At 40.8% G+C, this 7,177-nt stretch overlaps 1 pseudogene; it reads left to right on the forward strand.

Moving 5' to 3' along the window:
• The first annotated feature begins 928 nt into the window (after positions 1 to 928).
• On the forward strand, positions 929 to 1,293 carry LOC100580418 (annotated as a pseudogene).
• Positions 1,294 to 7,177: the final 5,884 nt, after the last annotated feature.

Below are 7,177 nucleotides of genomic sequence, written 5' to 3' on the forward strand. Positions count from 1 at the left end.
GCGCCCATCCTGTCCCTTGCTGGGACCCCCATAGCCAAGACACTTAGATCTAAAAGACTCATAGTCAATTTAAGCATTCTAGGCCAGGCAGGAGTGGAGGTGGGCAGGCGTTCATCAAACCTTTAAAATCTTCTAAGTAATATAAGAGTCAAAAAGCCAAAAGGCAAGTTTACAGAACTGATTTATCTATAAATTTTATGCATTGAGCTACTGCAGTCTTGGTTTCAGTTACAGACTTGTAGCAATTAGCTACACAGAACATAAGCATTTTGTTAAAACCATTTAAACTAGGGAGTTTAGAGATTTTTGTTGTATTCCAATGCTTTTTGCAGTCTTTTTAGTAATTTGTTCTAAGATGGCTAATAAAAAATAATAAGATCTCCCCAGGCACAAAAACTATACATAATTATACCTATCTATCTTCTTAAATCTCATAACTGGGAGCACTATACCCAGGAAGCTTTGTCACTTGATAGCCTCTCTGCAATTTTCTTTTAACTCTACAGGAAGTAGGAAATTCTTTATGGTTGGGGTAGATGGAAAGGGGCCACAGAATGACCCAGGAGGAAAAGTCTCTCATTTTGTCAGCTGTTTAGGCATCTGCATACCAGCCCTTGATGTGGAGGGTCTGAACTAATTCTATACCTCAGAATCCATACTTACAATCCCACATGCCCACTGCTTTCGCAGTAATCCCTGGGCCTAGAGGGAAGGTGCTTATATTTCCCCTAGAGGTAAGTTTTAGCAGTGGGACATTAGCAATGAAAGTAGATTCAGCCCAGTGTTAAGTTTTACATTTTGGAGCTTTCAGGTACAGAGAGAAAGGTAGTATTTGTTGCTTTACCCAATTTTGTAAGCTATAAATAGCTCAAAAAGAAAAAGAGTGTTTTTGTGGTTTTCCCGCCCGCTGCAGTGTTGGACCACAATCATGGTGGACATGATGGAGTTGCCCAGGTTGCACACCAATGCCAGCATGCTAGCTCAGTTCATCGACAAGCCTGTCTGCTTCATAGGGAGGCTGGAAAAGATTCATCCCACTGGAAAAATGTTTGTTCTTTCAGATGGAGAAGGAAAAAGTGGAACCATCAAATTGATGGAACCCCTTGATGAAGAAATCTCTGGAATTATGGAAGTGGTTAGAAGAGTAACCGCCAAGGCCACCATCATGTGTAAACTTATGTCCAGTTTAAAGAAGATAACCATCCTTTTGATCTTGGACTTTACAATGAAGCTGTGAAAATCATCCATGAGTTTCCTCAGTTTTATCCTTTAGGGATTGTGCAACATGATTGATCTTGATGGATTTTCATATGATTGCAAATGAGCTATATTAAAGACTATTAAAGGAAGCCCCTCTTGTTTGAGGGAGAGATTTCTGTGCTTTCTCATATTTAATTTGCTCTTTTTAAGGTATTCCAACCTAGAGTTTTTGATGGAACTGATATATTGACAGTTCTCACCTAAGTCCTTTCATAAAGAATTGCTACTCTGATTTATGGTCAGATTAGATGCAAAAACAAAACAGTTGTCTGAGTTTAGGTTTCTAAACTTTAGGTTTTTTATTAACAAAAACTAAAATAGTAAAAAAAAAAAAAAAAAGAAAAGAAAACAAAAGAAAAAGCGGTTTTTATTTGTCTGTTTTTTCAACTGTGGAAAACAAAACAAAAGGACATAAGCCCTGCCTGGCTCTGACAATGACAGGAAAGGGAAACTGACAAATAACAAGTAAACATTTAAATTATCTAGTATTAAGGCACAGAACAATGATTTTAATTTGGATAGAGGACTGTTGCCAGGCTGGAGTGCAGTGGCACAATCTCGGCTCACTGCAATCTCTGCCTCCCGGGTTCAAGTGATTCTCCTGTCTCAGCCACCTGAGTAGCTGGGATTACAGGCATGTGCCACCACATCCGGTTAATTTTTGTATTTTTAGTAGAGACGGCGTTTCACATGTTGGCCAGGATGGTCTTGATCTCCTGACCTCATGATCCGCCCACCTTGGCCTCCCAAAGTGTTGGGATTACAGGAGTGAGCCACCGCACCTGGCCGAGGAAAAATTATTAAATTAGTATTTATGCTTTTGAATATAGGTCTTGTCCAGTGCGATTTCAAAAATTTTTTTAGCCGAATTAAATTTAAGAGTTTAATTGAGCAATGAATGATTCATGAATCAGGCAACCTCATGAGCCAGAATAGGCTCTGAGACTCCAGCACAGCCACGTGGTGGAAGAAGATTCATGGACAGAAAAAGGAAGGTGATGCACAGAAAATACAAGTGAGGTAGAGAAAAAGTTGGATTGGTTACAGGTTGGCATTTGCCTTATTTGAACAGTTGGCTACATCTGATTGCCCAAAACTCGGTGATTGGCACAAGTGTAGGCTACAGTCTGTTTATACCTCCGTTTGTTCACAATATACAGAGACAACTTTAGGCCAAACTTAAAATATGTAAGGAGACAGCTTTAGGCTAAACTTGATTTAACAAGTGTAACATGAAAGTGTTTTATTTTGGCTGTTGCCATCTCTCAGGTCTGAGGATGAGGTTTTGGTTAATTTAAGTTTGCTGCCAGATAACAGTATTGACATTTAAGGTTTACTAGGAGTCAGTGTTCATTTGAGATGAGATAGGAGTACCTAGGAGTCAAACCCCTTCAACTTAACAGCACAAGAGCTAGTTAACATAGTCGATAAAGACCCTATTTAATGGGAATGGAGGGAGTCTCTCAACTGATGTCTAACTATCAGGCTGGAGGTGATGATACTAAAGTTTATCTTAATTGGAAGCTATAGAAAGATTCTATAACCTTGGGGTGATTAATTTTTATAGTTCTGATAAGCCCCCAGCAATAAATCTAAGTCAGAGGCTTAAGTTAGGATTTGATTTTTGAGACTGTTTGTCAAAAAATGTTAAAAGACTCAAAACATTTTATTGAAACAGAATCACGGGTCATTATAAAATAATAGTTATTCACTTAACCAGAGTGATAATAAAAAGACTTTATTTTTATTATTATTTTTGAGACAATCTTACTCTATTGCCCAGGCTGGAGTGCAGTGAGCCAAGATCGCACCACTGCCCTCCAGCCTGGGTGACAGAGCGAGACTCTGTCTCAAAAAAAACAAAAAGTAATTTTTAAAAACCTAATAAAAACAACATAGGAATTATCTTAAAATTTTTGTTTCTTAGGCTAGTTGCCAAAAAAGAGGAAAAAAAAACTCTTCTACAGTGATTGTTTTTCCTCATGGGAAGCCCATTTGGATAACCTGAATGTCAGACTTCCTGAAAAGATAAATTAATCAGACACACAGAAAGAGTGTGTCCCGGGTTGAGTGACCACTATATTACAGAGGCCTTGTGGGGGGGATATATGTGACTCTTAGCTACAGCATGGGAAGTTGTCTGGTTATGTTGACCACTTTAGACATATCTTGGGCTTCAGAAGACAATACCCCAAAATGATTACTGTGAACCCAGAAAATCTGAGACAAGCTCAGTTAATTTAGAAAGTTTATTTTGCCAAGGTTGAGGATCTGCCTGTGATGCAGCCTCAGGAAGTCCTGACGACATTGTGCCCAAGGTGGTCGGGGCACAACTTGTTTTTATACATTTTAGGGAGACATGAGACATCAATCAATGTAAGTAAGAAGTAAGAAGTTGCCTGGAAAGGCAACTTGAAGCACAGGCAGGAAGACTGGAAGTCCGGAGAGAGCATCTAGGTCACAGATAGTTGAGACACAAATGGTTGCATTCTTTTGAGTTTCTGATTAGCCTTTCCAAAAGAGGCAGTCAGATATGCATCTATGTCAGTGAGCAGAGGGATGACTTTGAATAGAATGGGAGCCAGGTTTTGCCCTAAGCAGTTTCCATCTTGAGTTTGCCTTAGAGATTGTGGGGGGCCATGGTATCTTCCTTTCACGCAACCAAAGGAGCAGCCTCAGAAGTAAAAGTTTCTCTTTGGCCTTCTCCTGCCCTTCTGTTTCTCAGTCCCATTTTCCCTTTAGGCTGGCTATAGAAACTAGAATCTTTCTTCTCCAAGGTGGGTCCCAGAAACCAGAGCCCATTTTCCTCAAAGCCAGCCATAAAACTTAAAAATATTCCTCTAATTTTTTCTCCACTTTTCTGTGTAAAAACTGGCCATGAAGAAATTCTCTGAACTTCCTTGTTGGACTATAGGTTACAAGACCCCTATACCCAGAAGGAAGGAAATGCATACTCAGGGAGGTGAAGAAGAATCTAGGCAGACAGGCCTTGCTCCTTTCCCCACACAGTCTACTAGCATTCAATTGTATCTTTAGTTTTTTACGTGGCTGTTCATACTTTGTTGAACCTAAGCATAACAATAAACAATTTTCCCTGTATCTTGGGTCTTTACTCTGCAAATTCTCACATATATATGCCGAACAAATCTATATGCTTTCTCTTCAACCAATCTGTCTTTTGTGAGTTGATTTTTTTCAGCCAACCTTTGAGGGGCCCTTGGCCCGTAAATATGTTAGAAAAAGCCAAGAGTACAGAATTAAGTTATGCTGGAGGAAAATATGGCCTTCTTTTTTTAATTATTATTTTTTAGTTTTTAATTTTTTTGAGACAGGATCTTGCTCCGTCACCCAGGCTGGAGTGCAGTGGCGCAATCTTGGCTCACTGCATTCTTGACCTCACGGGCTCAAGCAATTCTCCCACCTCAGCCTCTTGAGTAGCTGGGACTACAGGCATGTGTTACCATGCCTGGCTAATTTTTAAAAAAAATTTTCTGTAGAGATACAGTGTTACTATGTTGCTCTTGCTGGCCTTGAACTCCTGGGCTAAAGCATTCCTCCTGCCTCGGCCTCCCAAAGTGGCTGGGATTACAGATGTGAACCACTATGCCCAAAATACTGCCTTCTTTAAAAACTTTCAAGATAAAACATTTTACATCAGGCCATAAAAACAGATTTAGAACTGGAGGAAAAAGAAAAACAAAAGTCACAGAAGCCAGCAAAATTTGAAGGAGAGCATTACCATCCCGGGCCTTTCCAAAGGGATAAAAAGCTGAAAGCAGCAGAGTATGGCAGAAGTTGAACTTCTAGATATCAATCTGAGAAATTTTAAAAAGAAGCAGATTAGGGAAGTGGAGTAAGATGGCCAAATAGAAGCATCCAACGATTATCCCTCTCACAATCCCCTGCAAGAACAACAAATTGAACAACTATCCACATAAGAACACCTTCATAAGAACCAAAAATCAGGTAAGTAATTATAGTGCCTGGTTTTAACAACATATTAAAGAAAGAAGCACTGAAGAGGGTAGGAGAAATAGCCTTGAATCACCTACATCACCCTTACTTCATCCCCTGGCAGTGCATAGAGAGACCCTGTGCATTTGGAAGAGAGAAAGCACAGTGAGTGTTGGGGGCTTTGCATTGGAACTCAGTCATAGTGGAAAGCAACATGGGGCAAAACTCAGCTGGCACCCACAAAGGGAGCATTTAGACTAGCCCTAGCCAGAGGCAAATCATCCATCCTAGTGATGGGAATCTGAGTTCTGGTAAGCCCTACCATTATGAGCTAAAATGCTCTGGGGTCCTAAATAAACATGAAAGGCAGTTTAGGTCACAGGACCTCAATTCCTAGGCAAGGCCTGGGCTGTGCTGGCTTCAGGTCTGACCTAGCACTGTCCCAGTAGTGGTGACCACAGGGGTGCTTGTGTCCACCCTCCCCCAGCTCTAAACAGTCAGCTGAGAGAGAGAGACTTCATTTGTTTGGGGGAAAGTAAGGGAAGAGAGAAAGAGTCTCTGCCTACTAATCCAGGGAACTCTCCTGGATCTTACCCAAGACTACCAAGGCGGTACCTCTAAGAGTTTGCAAGAGCCACAGCATTGCTAGGCTTTAAGTGCCTGCTAAAGCAGATATGGCTGCAGTGACCAAAGACTTAGATCACAACATTCAAGTCCCTTTGAATACCTGGAAAGCCCTCCTAAGAAGAATGGGTACACACAAGCCCAGACTGCAAAGACTGTAATAAATACCTAACTCTTCAATGCCCAGACACTGACAAACATCCACAAGCATCAAGACCATACAGGAAAACATTACCAAATGAAGTAAATAAGTCACCAGAGACCAATCCCAGAGAGACAGAGATATGTGATCTTTCAGACAAAGAATTCAAAATAGCTGTTTTGGTGACGTTTAACAAAATCCAAGATAACACAGAGAGGGAATTTAGAAACCTATCAGATAAATGTAACAAACAGATTGAAATAATTAAAAAAGAGTCAGACTGGATGCAGTGGCTCATGTCTGTAATCCCAGAACTCTGGGAGGCCAAGGTGGGTAGATCACATGGGCCCGGGAGTTCAAGAAAAGCCTGGGCAACATGGCAAAACCCTGCCTCTACAAAAAATACAAAAATTAGCCGGATGTGGTGGTGCACACCTGTAGTCCTATTTACTTGGGAGGCTGAGACAGGAGGATCTATTGAGCCCAGGAGATCAAGGCTGCAGTGAGCTGTGATCATGTCACTGCATTCTAGCCTGGGCAACAGAATGAGACCCTATCTTAAAAAAAAAAAAAATCAAGCAGAAATCCTGGTGCTGAAAAATGCGATTGACATACTGAAGAATTCATAACAATCTCTCTCTCTTTTTTTTTTTTTTTTTTGAGTGCAGTGGCATGATCTCGGCTCACTGCAACCTCTGCCTCCCAGGTTCAAGCAATTCTCCTGCCTCAGACTCCTGAGTAGCTGGGATTACAGGCGAGCACCACCATGCCCAGCTGATTTTGTATTTTCAGTAGAGACAGGATTTCACCATGTTGGCCAGGCTGGTCTCAAACTCCTGACCTCAGGTGATCTGTCCACCTTGGCATCCCAAAGTGCTGGGATTACAGGCGTGAGCCACCACACCTGGCCAACATCACAATCTTTTAACAGCAGATTTGATCAAGCAGAAGAAAGAATTAGTGAGCTTGAAGACAGGCTATTTGAAAATACACAGTTTGAGGAGACAAAAGAAAAATGAATAAAGTAGAATGAAGCATACCCACAAGATTTAGAAAATAGCCTCAAAAGGGAAAATCTAAACTATTGGCCTTAAAGAGGAGGTAAAAAGAGAGATTAGGGTAGAAGTTTATTCAAAGGGATAATAAGAGAGCTTCCCAAACTTAGAGAAAGATATCAATATTCAAATACAGGAAGGT

Source organism: Nomascus leucogenys, chromosome 22a (genome assembly GCF_006542625.1).
Source record: "Nomascus leucogenys isolate Asia chromosome 22a, Asia_NLE_v1, whole genome shotgun sequence".
In the NCBI taxonomy this organism is placed as follows: domain Eukaryota; kingdom Metazoa; phylum Chordata; class Mammalia; order Primates; family Hylobatidae; genus Nomascus; species Nomascus leucogenys.